This window comes from Felis catus, chromosome B1 (genome assembly GCF_018350175.1).
Source record: "Felis catus isolate Fca126 chromosome B1, F.catus_Fca126_mat1.0, whole genome shotgun sequence".
In the NCBI taxonomy this organism is placed as follows: domain Eukaryota; kingdom Metazoa; phylum Chordata; class Mammalia; order Carnivora; family Felidae; genus Felis; species Felis catus.
The window spans coordinates 93,721,784-93,734,205 of record NC_058371.1 but is presented as its reverse complement, the minus strand read 5'-3'; positions in this window follow the sequence as shown (position 1 = coordinate 93,734,205).

The window sequence follows — 12,422 nt, the reverse complement described above, 5'->3', positions numbered from 1 at the left end:
TTTTGAGATGATGGTGGAAGAGAAATGGTGATTTAAAAAGACAATATTCTGGGGTGCCTGAGTGGCTTAGTTGGTTAAGCATTTGACTGTTGCTCTCAGCTCAGGTCTTGATTTTAGAGTCGTGAGTTCAAGCCCTGGGTTGAGCTATGCACTGGGCATGAAGGAGACTTAAAAAAATAAAATAAAATAAAAAGACAATATTCTCTCTACTCACAATCAGGATAACTATAATTTTTTGCCTTTAATATAATAGTATTACTAACAAGTAGATATATTACATACCACAATCATGATCTTCAGATTGCTTTCATTAGATTATAGATTATAGATTATTAGATTATTAGATTATAGATTATAGATTATAGATTATAGATTATTAGATTATACAGACATCATAAAAAAAATCTGTGAGTCACTATAGTTGAGAGGCATAACTCATACCAACAAAAATAGAGAATGGAGTGACCAAAAATGTTTAGTAACTTTAGCTATAATATTTTAAGACAAAATAGTATAGAAAATATGTATAGACAAAATATGTATAGACCATACAGTCTTTTATTTTTACTTAAATTTATTTAATTTTAACTTTTTAAATTTTATTTAAGTCCAAGTTAGTTAAAATACATTATAGTAATGATTTCGGGAGTAGAATTTAATGATTTATCACTAACATATAACACCTAAACATATAACCACTAAAAATGATGAAGATTAAAGAAAAACATGAACAGTCTCCTTTAGGAAACTAGAATGATAATAAATGGGCCTAGAGTAAGAGAAGTGGAGAATGAGAAAGGGAAAGCATGCAGTCGTTAAGACCATGGACCTCAGCACAAAAACATAGCATTTAAATCCTGGCTTTGCTGCTTCAGAGGCATCTGACCTCATACACATTGCCTAACCTTCCTGTGCCTCCATTTTACCATATGTAAAATAGAATGAATATTGGTCTTACCCACTTCGTAATGTTGGTAGGTGGATTAAATGACTTAATTTTTGAAAGAACATAGCAGATGAGAGGTACTGTATGCCTTCTTCAACATTCTGCAGGGGATCTGATAACAGGGCCTTGTCAGCACATGCACAATCCATGCATCAGTGAGGAATAGGGCTCCTTCTGTGTTTTCCTTTCCTCAGATACTGCATCCCTAGCAGAGGGCAAAGGACTTGGGAGGAGATCATCTGTTGGTTTCAGACCCTAATCAGTCTTTGGACAGGTAATGTGCAGAAAGTACCTCACACAATGGCTTTGCCTTGCATGGTCCCCACTGACTCACTTAAACTGCTACAGGTATGCAAAAATAATCTTAATCTTCCCATCCCATAATGCCACCTTGTCCAAGTCAGGAACTTCAATCCTTACTTCCTGTTCCTCTGATCTGAGCTAGTGGCACACAAGCCACTGTATAGGGCTTTGCTCCTTAATAATAAATTATTGTTATAACTACCATTTTTAAGCACTCAGCTCTGCACCAGACACTGCAAAATGCATTCCAGGAATTATTTTATTCTTACAACAATTCTATGAAGAAGTATATTCAACTAATATTCCCATTTTACCAGTGAGATGACTGAAACCTGTGAGAGAAACTAGACAGAGCTAATGTCACAGGGAATGAGTGGGAGGAACTCAATTCTGGTCAGCTCTCACAAACATTTCCAGTACACCTTCCATGTCAAAAGCTGTGTGCTAAACACAAGAGAAAAAGGCATAAAGGAGTTCTTTCTTTGAAGGAGTTTACAGTTTAGGAAACTTAGGAAGAAATATAACAAGGATGTAAATCACCAACATAAGGTGCCTGTGCTAAATTCACGTGAAAGATGGATGTTTGCTCATCTTTGCATACGTCATTTACCTATCTAGATACATTTTTGCCATGCTTTTGACCATTTGGGATGAGTAGGTTAGTGTTTTCTTTTTATTGTTAATTTGTAGGAGCACTTTTTTGAATGAGTATTCTACAGAGAAGCACTTTTCTCCACACTGTAGATTCTATTTTTCACTGTCTTTTAATGAACATAAATTCTTTTTTTTTTTTAATTTTTTTTTCAACGTTTATTTATTTTTGGGACAGAGAGAGACAGAGCATGAACGGGGGAGGGGCAGAGAGAGAGGGAGACACAGAATCGGAAACAGGCTCCAGGCTCTGAGCCATCAGCCCAGAGCCCAACGCGGGGCTCGAACTCACGGACCGCAAGATCGTGACCTGGCTGAAGTCGGACGCTTAACCGACTGCGCCACCCAGGCGCCCCCATAAATTCTTAATTGTAGTGAATTTCAATACATCAGAACTTCATTCTGTTTAGAGCTTTTCTGCCATGTTAAGTAAATCTTTGCCTAACACAAAATTTTCTTTGCTGTGTCAATTCCAGTTTTATGTATTTCAAATCTGCTAGAAGATATATTTAAACTGATTTTTCTTCTTCATGAATTGACCCTGTTTCCGCTATAATAACCCTTTTAATTTCTGGGAATATCCTTTAACTTGAACTCTACTTTTTTTCATTTAGTGACTTCATATTTGTATTTTATTTAAAATAAAACTATATTCTTATATTTAAAATGCTTTCCTTTTAACAGAATACAGTGGGCTTTATTTTTTTCATGCAAATGTCTTAGTTACCTTAGTTTCCTATGATCTTATAAACACAGTATCACAAACCGATGGCTTAGGCCAACATAAATTTATTCTATTACAGTTATGGGGGCAGAAGTCCAAATCAGTTATCTGGGGCTAAAGTGAAGATGCTAGAAGGACTGGTGTTTCTGGAAGCTTTAAGGGAGAATCTATTCTGCTTTTCCAACTTCTAGAGGGTGTCCTCATTCCATCGCCCATGGCCTTACATGATATTGCATCACCACATGGCCTTATTCTTTCCTGTTGTTAAAACTCCTTCTGCCTCCTTAAAAGAGCAATTGCGATCACAATAAAAGACCACCAGAGGAACACATGGCTGGCTCAATCCGCAGAGCAGGCCTTTCTTGGGGTGTTGAGTTCAAGCCCCACGTTGGGTATTGAGCCTATTGAAAAAAAGGCCACCGAGATAATACAGGATAATCTCCCATCTCAAAGTCTTTAACACTTGGAAAGTTCTTTGGACATATTCACTAAGATCAACAGATCCAAAGATTAAAACCAGGATATTGTTCATTCAGCTTACCATCGCAATCTATCTTTTCTCTCTCTCTCTCTTTTTTTTCTTAAGAAGGAAAAGTTAATTTGTATTTAATATAATTATATTATGTGTATATTTGGATTACATGTACCACTTTATTCCTCCTTTATGCCTCACCACTTTTGGTTTCTTTATTTCTCTTTTCTTGACTTCTCTTAGACTATACAAATACCATTTATACACCTTTTCCTCTCTAGTAGCATAATATTTGTGCAATCTTCCACTATACTTGTCCTGGGTGCCCTGGAGATTGCACCACATCATCTATACAACTTCTATTACTAATTTGACTATTTCCCAAACAGTATAAAACTATATGCATTTAATTCTATTTAACTTTTATTTTTGAGCCTTTATAAGTTATATATTTTAACTCACTCATTTTTCATATTTGAAGGCATTATTATATTTTTTTATAAGAATCATATTCCCTTATATTTCTTACATATTTACTCTTTCTTGTGCTCTTCCTTGACACCTGAAATTTCACATTCCATTTTGGACCATTTCTGTCTGAAGACTTCCCCTCTTTCAGTGCAGATATACTGGCAATTAATTCACCCAGCTCTCTTCTCTTTGCTACCATAATGTAGCTTTATTTTACTTTCTATTGGGATAGCGTTCTGTGTTGAAGTCTCTTTCTTTGTCTTAGAAATATGCCATTCCATTTCATTCTGGTTTCCCTTATTTTGAAAAGTGTGCTGTCAATCTTATCCTTGTGAATTTATGGGTAGTTTTCATTTTCTATCGCTGCCTTAAAGTTATGCCTTATTTGGTTTTTAGTTGTTTGATTATGATTTGTCTAGGTGTTATTTCCTTTTTCTTTTTTTTCCTGTTTTTTTTTTTAAGTGTTATTTTCTTAATGTTAATCCTGTTTGAAGCTTGTAGGGCTGCTTGTAACAGCAATTTGATGTATTTTGTTTTATTTTAGAAAATTCTTAGCCCGTTTTTCTTCAAATGATGCTTCTGTCTTACCTTCTTCATCCTCCCCTCTGTGTCTCTAATTACATACCAAGTAGCTTTTGGGATCCTGCATGACCCTTAGGTTCTTTACTGTATTTTCCACACAAATTTTCTTTCTGTGGTTCTATGTGGACACCTTCTGTTGAAATCTCTTCTTTTTTACTCTTCCTCTGATCTGTTAATAAGCATATGTGTTGAATTTTTTCTATTGAAGTATAATTAACATACAGTGTTATATTAGTTTTAGCTGCACAATATAATGATTCAAAAGTTCTATACATTTTTCAGTGCTCAACAAGATAAGTGTACTCTTGATCCCTTTTATCTATTTCACCCATCCTCCACCCACCTCCCCTCTGACAACAACCAGTTTGTTCTCTGTATCTAAGACTCAATCCCATGACTGCCTCCAAATAACCACCACCTACCAACAAAAAATAGTCTGTTTTGTGGTTTGTCTCTTTTTTTCTTTTTTTCATTTCCTATGTGTCTTAAATTCCACATCTGAGTGAAATCATATGGTATTTGTCCTTCTTTGACTACCTTATTTCACTTAGCATTATACTCTCTAGGTATAGGTGAATAGATAAATAAGATATGATATATATACATATATATATATTTACACATATATATGATTTATATGTATAAATAATAGAATATTACTCAGCCATAAAAAGAATGAAATCTTGTCATCTGAAACATATGAATTGAATTTTTAAATCTTAATTTATTATATGTATCAGTTATTTGCTGTATTGTAGTAAATTTAAAATTTCATTTACAGAATTTCATATACATATGTTGTTTACTATTACAAACATTAAAATAAACGTCAGGTAGAAAATTTAGAAGGACAATATAACAATAAAGTTCCGATATTTTCTTCAACATTTGAGTTTTTCTCATAATTAAAAGTCATTTTAAATTAAATAAGTAATTTTAAATAAATCACTGCAATATGTACATACCGATGAAAATAGCAGCCTATGTGGGTGAAACACAAAGTGTATCTAAACTGTAGATAGTTCTTGATAAGTATGTGCTTTCAGGTATCCCTTGAGATAAGCCTCTGGTGCCCACAGTGTCTGCTGGACATGTTGCAAACTTCAGAACTCAAGTACACAGGGAGAATCATCAGTGAGGCTTCTACTTTTTTCAATCGTCCATCCTTCTTTTTCCCTGAGTAAGTCTGTTCTCTATTTAGACTGTCCTGTAAACCCTGGACACACCCACAAGTGTCACCGTTTTATAAATTGGTGCTTGCCTGCTTGTCTGTCCTCACGCACACCCTATGTATCCCACCAGACATAACTCACTTTACCTCCTTTACGCTGCAATAACCTCTCCTGTTACTAAATGTCCACCACTAACCATCCATAGCCCTATTGAGTGCTTTTACAAACTGTCAGGGTACAAAGATTTTGCATTGGGTTATTTCTAGCTATTTTATGTTAAATAGTACCATGCAAGGAGCTCCAAGTACAGAGATTCAAGTGGTGTGAAAAGTGTTCATTTATTAGATGACTCTGGATATATGTACTCTTTCTTGTGTGTGTGTGTGTGTGTGTGTGTGTGTGTGTGTTTTATTTCTGCATGCAAATCTGAGCTTTCATCTAGTATCATTTTGGTTCATTCTGAAGAACTTCTTGTAGTTTTTTTTTTTTGTAATGCAGATGTTCATATTCTAAGATCAGAGTAAATAAAACCATGGAGTATTTACCAGAGCTCCTCCACCTTGGATGGTCCAGAATTCCAAACCCTGTCTCCCTGTGCATTCTAGTTGCTGAAATACCTGCTCAAATATGTAGGATCTTTGTTACTGCTGTCTCATGCTAACCTTGGAGACTTGCCCCTTTCTGTACACGCAGGTTAGAATTCAGGGGGAAAAAATTAAAGGGGAAAATGGCTTGTAGATTTTGAGGCTCACTTATCTGTTGCACTTTTTTCTAGGATTTTACTACTTGAGGACCAGCCATATGGGCAGCTGCCAGCACTAATTCTATTTACTAAATTTCCAACCCCATGAGACTCTATTTTTGCTTTGATGTCATTCCTCTGTGTTGTGAATTGGTAAAAGTCTTCCAACAAAATGGCGGAGTAATGGAACTCACATTCTTTGTCAATAGCTCCTCTTCCACTAATACTAGTCACTGAAGATGTGACAAACAACTACCACTGCATTAATTGTGGCTGAAAATTATTGTTTGTGTCTTTAGATGATGTTCACTAAACTTGGGATCTACTAATACATAAATTATCAATAATTCCCTGTATATTTCATCAGTGTTCACACGATTATACATTGGTTCAATATTTTTTTAAAATCCTTTAGAAATTTTAAGAAAGCTTTCATGGAATACAAAGCACTGTCCTTCCAGGCTGGATGTTCAGTTTATAACCCTCACTATTTTTAATTATCTTTATACAAAAGGAATTTTGAAGTCATTCAAAGACAGACATTTTATTTCAGATTGAATTATAAAGAACTCATTTTAGCCTCTAGGTATATAGACAGTGCCTTAAAATGCAAGCATCTTCATAATATAGATTCTGAATGGCAGGAGAGCAAAATTTTGTATTAAAACTACAAAATAAGCATATTTGTATCTCTGGGGAGTACAGGAAATAATCCTCAAACTCTAGTAAAATAAATGGCTTCTTGTCAGCTTTCCTTTTTTAAAGGAGAACTTATGTGTTAATAGATTTTACTTTATTAGGGAAAACACGATTAAGCCACTATCAGACATTTAAAATTGAAATGCTATAAGTTGCTTTCTTTAAAGAAAAAAATTAAGCTTTCTAATGGCTAAATAGCACTTTCCCATGTGCTTCATGCATCAAAGGGCACCCTGGAAAATACATTTTGCATGTGCAGGCATGCCGCAGAGAAGATTTGAAGAGATAAGTGACAATACATACTGCTTATTTCAGAACTGAATCTCAGTGCTTTGCCAAAAATTGAAAATGGAAAGAAAAACAGTATTCCCTTACACATCAGTAAAATAAACACCGTTCACATATTTACATACAACTTTAAAAGTGTTATTCTTTATATTAACATTTATTAATCGCAGTATACAATTTCATACCCAAAGAATTTATTAGTTCATAATAGCAATGTGAAAACACAAACAATTAGAAAAACCGGGTCTCTTGGCTAAAAAATAAAAGAAATTTTGCACCTGAATAATGCTGCCCGTGACCGAACCTTACAATTCATATCTGTATTTGAAGTGTGTGAAACTGCCCAATCTTCCTCCAGCAGTTCATAGGAAATGCTTTCAATCTCAGACTTTCACAGCTCCTTGAGTTTTGCAAACTCCACCAGCACTTAAACAGGTTGCTGTCAAACTTCCCAAACATTTCTGAAGCTGTGGGCCTTGTAGCGAAATTTTTAACTCATGCTCCATTTAAAGTGGTACTTATTTGAATCCAGAGAAATAAAGAGTCACATATTTCTCAAAATTCTCAGAATCGAACTAACTTAAAAGTCAGTGTTGGCATTGGTAGAGTGAAAGTTATAAAATGTAGGCAGGATACTCAATTTTTAGGTGGAGTTAGAAAATCGAAGCTTTAATTTTACATTTACATTTACCTATACTGAATGATAAAGCTAGTAAGAACCTTTAGAATTCACAGTCAACACATAAATTTGTACCTAAAACACTTTAAAAAGTACATTTAACTTAAATTAGTGAGCTTTATCTATGCTGATTAGCAACAAGGAATAGTGATTTTCTGAATAATTGAGTATAAATACATAAATTTTTATATAATAACCAAAAAGTAAGCTTACCTATCAAATGAATATTTAAATTATTCTGTAATATACTGGAGAGATACAGTTTTGTTTTAATATTTTTATTTAAAATTTTAAATTAGAAAAGTAAGATGATTTTCTAAAATAGTTATAAAAGTATGTTGGTATATATGGTTGTAAAAGACAGTATAATAAAGTTTTTTTTCTCATTGCTTCCCTTAACCAATTTAAAACAACAAAATATTGCAAGAAACGGTATCCATAAAGTTGTATTGTTGAGCCTACAAAATACAAATATACGTGAAAAATTGTACAAGGAAGGAGGAAGGGAAATGGATTATCCAATGAATTGGATAAAGGACATGACACTCTATGGCAACTTGAATCCACAGGAAAAAATGAAGATAATAAGAAATGTTAAATAAAAAACAGATTTATATTTGTAATTAGATACATTTTTTAAAATTAATATTCTCTTGTATAAATTTACTAAAGTTCATCCATTTTTAAAAAAATGTTTTCTGGGGGCGCCTGGGTGGCGCAGTCGGTTAAGCGTCCGACTTCAGCCAGGTCACTATCTCGCGGTCCGTGGGTTCGAGCCCCGCGTCGGGCTCTGGGCTGATGGCTGGGAGCCTGGAGCCTGTTTCGGATTCTGTGTCTCCCTCTCTCTCTGCCCCTCCCCCGTTCATGCTCTGTCTCTCTCTGTCCCAAAAATAAATAAAAAAACGTTGAAAAAAAAATAAAAAAAATGTTTTCTGTAAAAAGAGAATCAAAATAAGATCTGCTGTTTGATAAAGATTGAAGATTTAATAAAGACTAAAATAGTTGTGAGAATATATTTAAATGATGATACACAGATATGAGTAAGTAATATGACTTGTAATTTTGACAGCAATGTTTATTACTTTCTAATATGAAAAAAATGAACCCATCTTTTAGGGGAAAAGAAAGTTCACATTTAAAATGTCACATAACATGGGGCACCTGCCTGGATGTCTCAGTCAGTTAAGCACCCGACTCTTGATTTCGGTTCAGGTTATGATCTCACAGTTGGGTTGGTGAGATTGAGCCCCACGTCAGGCTCTGCACTGATGGCACAGAGCCTGCTTGGGATCATCTCTCTTCTTCTCCCCTGCTCACACTCTCTTTCTCTCTCTCTCTCTCAAAAGAAATAAACTTAAGAAAACAAAAAAGTCACATAATTTTTATAAATAGTTCTAATTCTTTGAACAGAGCTATATATATTTATAATTAGTTTTATATTAATTGATACTACAGATAAACCATCATGTATGTCATTCTTTTAGGCACTTATGTGTCATTTATTGAATTACTCAATTCATTGTGTTTTTGGCACTCTTATATCTTAGATATTCCAGCATTAAGAGTACATGCATACACATATGTATAAGAATGTATATATACTCATACATATACACATAAAATGTACATATAAGATATGCATATGAAAATATATATGTGTGTGTATTATAATATATATATGTACATTAGAGCTTGATCTTTCTTCTAGGCTCTTTATTTTATCGCTGTATAAGAACCCAGTGTAATATTATAGTTAACAATACATAAATTAGTAATTTAAGATCACACATTTGTTTGTATGTATTATCTTGAGATATGTTTATTTCTATAACTATTTACAAATAATACAGGATATGTACTTCTTATAAAATCCAAATCATAGGAAATATTTGTTATTGAATAAAAATAGAAAGTTTCTTTGATTGGAAACTTAAACTTTTTTTCACTTCATGTCTTAAATATAACCATTTGTTTTTTGAATTATAAAAACACATTGTATGTCTATTGCTTTATTTTAAAAAAATTTAAATACAATTTCATATAAGTCATAGCTTCAAACATATCATTATTTTATTTTTTAATAAAATTACATAATTTTCAATTGGTCATAAATATACATAATATGATTTTGTGAAGATAGTACAAGAAATATGTCTAGAAGTGAAACTACTGGGTGAAAGGATATAAGTATTTTTTTTTCTATTTTTATGAGAATTTTCAAATTCTCCTTCCAAAGACTTCCAAAAACTTCCAAAAAGTTGTATCGATGACTATTTCCATAACTTAATAAATGAGAATTCTGATTTTACTACATGGTCACCAAACCCAGATTTTTCAAAACTTTTACTCTTATAAATCTAATAATGAAAAAAAAACTATTTTATTATTTGTAATTTTATATTTTGATTCATATTGAAATTGATTATCTTTTAATTTTTTTATTAAAGTAGAATGTACATATAACATCATATTAGTTTCAGATGTACAACATATAGATTTGAAATTTGTGCATAATGTAAAATGATCACCATGATAAGTCTAGTTAACCTCCATCACCATATATTATTATAGTTCTTTTATAATTGTCTTTTTATATGTTTATATGTTGTATCTTTTGATAGATTGCAAGTTACCCTGGGACTGGACACACAATGTTTGTGACCCTTCACTTCTTCATTGAGATAATGAAGATAAAATGGATTTTATATCACAGGATTGTCATTAAAAATCAATAAGTTCCAACAAATGTCAGGATCATTATAGATTCCTTGAAGGCTTGGTAACAAAGATACTTGTTTGACCAAAACTGGTAGATGACTGGCTCGTCTTCAATTTAGGCGTTAACACAAAATTCTCTGCCTGGCCACCAGGTGGAAAACTAGATAAGAAACGAAAAGTAAAATACATGACAAAAAATTAAAATACATGACAAAAAATTAAAATACATGACAACAGCAAAGTGTTGCAAAATGTTAAGCCAGGACAATGACGCTGAAAAAGGAGAGAAAACGGAATAATTATGGTCTATTGGCATGGCTGACTAGGTAGGAATAACTTTTCATCTTTCCAGATACTTGATAAGAAGCATCATAAAACTTCAATGATAGAAATCAGATCCCCTAGGCAGTAGCTACATACTTAATTGTGTACTTAGTACTATGCAATACATACATATTTAGTGGTCCAGCTTGAATGATTACGTTTTCTTTAAGATAATATTACTTTAAAAATAATTTTAGACTTTGTGTCTTCATAAATCCTTAATTATCCACTATAAAATCATGATAGAATGGAATAACAAATATATGACAGTCTTACAGTATCAGGGATAGGGACTCTCGTTCATGTTTTAACCTGTACAATCATTATTTCTCTGATTTCTAGCTCTTGGCAATAATGTGTGCTTGTGATGCTAATAAATTAAAATTCAGTTTAGTTGATTTATTAGAAATGAATCCAGACATTTAATGATGTTATTTTTTTAAGAAAATGTATACTAGAAGAAAAAAGTTGCTAATATTTTTTCTCCTATTGAACACTAAAATAAAAGTTCTAATTACTCAGTAAGGCTGAGAAGAGTGAACAGACTTAAGATTTAAAAACTAAATATTCAAAGGAAAAATGGATATTTCTGTCTGAAGACTAATTGCGTTAGTTAAAGAAGTATGTAAATGTTCTTGTTTTAGAGTGGTTGATAAATCCCTGAGCTATCATGTGGTTGCCAAAAATCTAAATAAACTTCATTACTACATAATAAAACAGCTCAGCTTTAAAATTGGTCAGTTTATTGATTTCAGTAGCAAGGGATTTGAATGTGTTTTCTTTGTTTGCTGTTAATTTCTTGCTCTCTGAAACCAATCTGTTACTGCCAATGGAGAATTATACATGCAGATATTATTGTAATCAGACATAAAATGAAGTGTGGGCTCTTGGGGTGTTTATGATAAATAAAAAAAAAATCACTTTTATAATCCTTTTCAAGTGCAGAAGATATCATTGTGGGCTGTCTTGAAACTTGTATGATTTTTTTTTGTTATTTATTTTTCATGAAAATTGTGAACTTTGATTCTCTCAGTTAAAACATACTTTAAAACTCTTTGGTTCAGTCTGCTTGTGTTTTTTACTTTTGCATTTTGAAATTATCAAAATCAAGTCTATCTTATCTCACAAGATGCTTGACTGTATCCTCCTGTGTTTTACTTTCATGAAATACAATATCCTCTCATCAATCAATTCTAATTTTTTAGTCTCAGTAACCTCAAAGGCTTCTCCTTAACTCTCTGCTTAGATGTTACCTGTTCATAGACTGAATTCCCTATACTGTGTGCTTCTCATATAATTGCTCATACTCTGCTCTTTATTATTATTATTTGCATAGAGACCTCTTGTCCAATTTTAGATTTTATGCTCCAGAAAAGAGTGTTGCACAGTTTTGAAAGTAGGACTGATTCCTAGCAGCACTTTTTTTTTATTTGTGAGCATATGCTAAGTATTCAATATGCCAGTTTTCATTCTTCATCCTATAATAATTGACATGTAAAATCACAATTAGTATCTCTTTTGAAATTGTTAAAAAAACAGAATCATATTTAACAATTCAATTTTAAAACATTTTGTGGAAGTAATCTCTCTAGCTTTTAAGAGGCACTATACTCAATTCTTCGTTCAGTCAAACGTTCTGGATATCAATCAT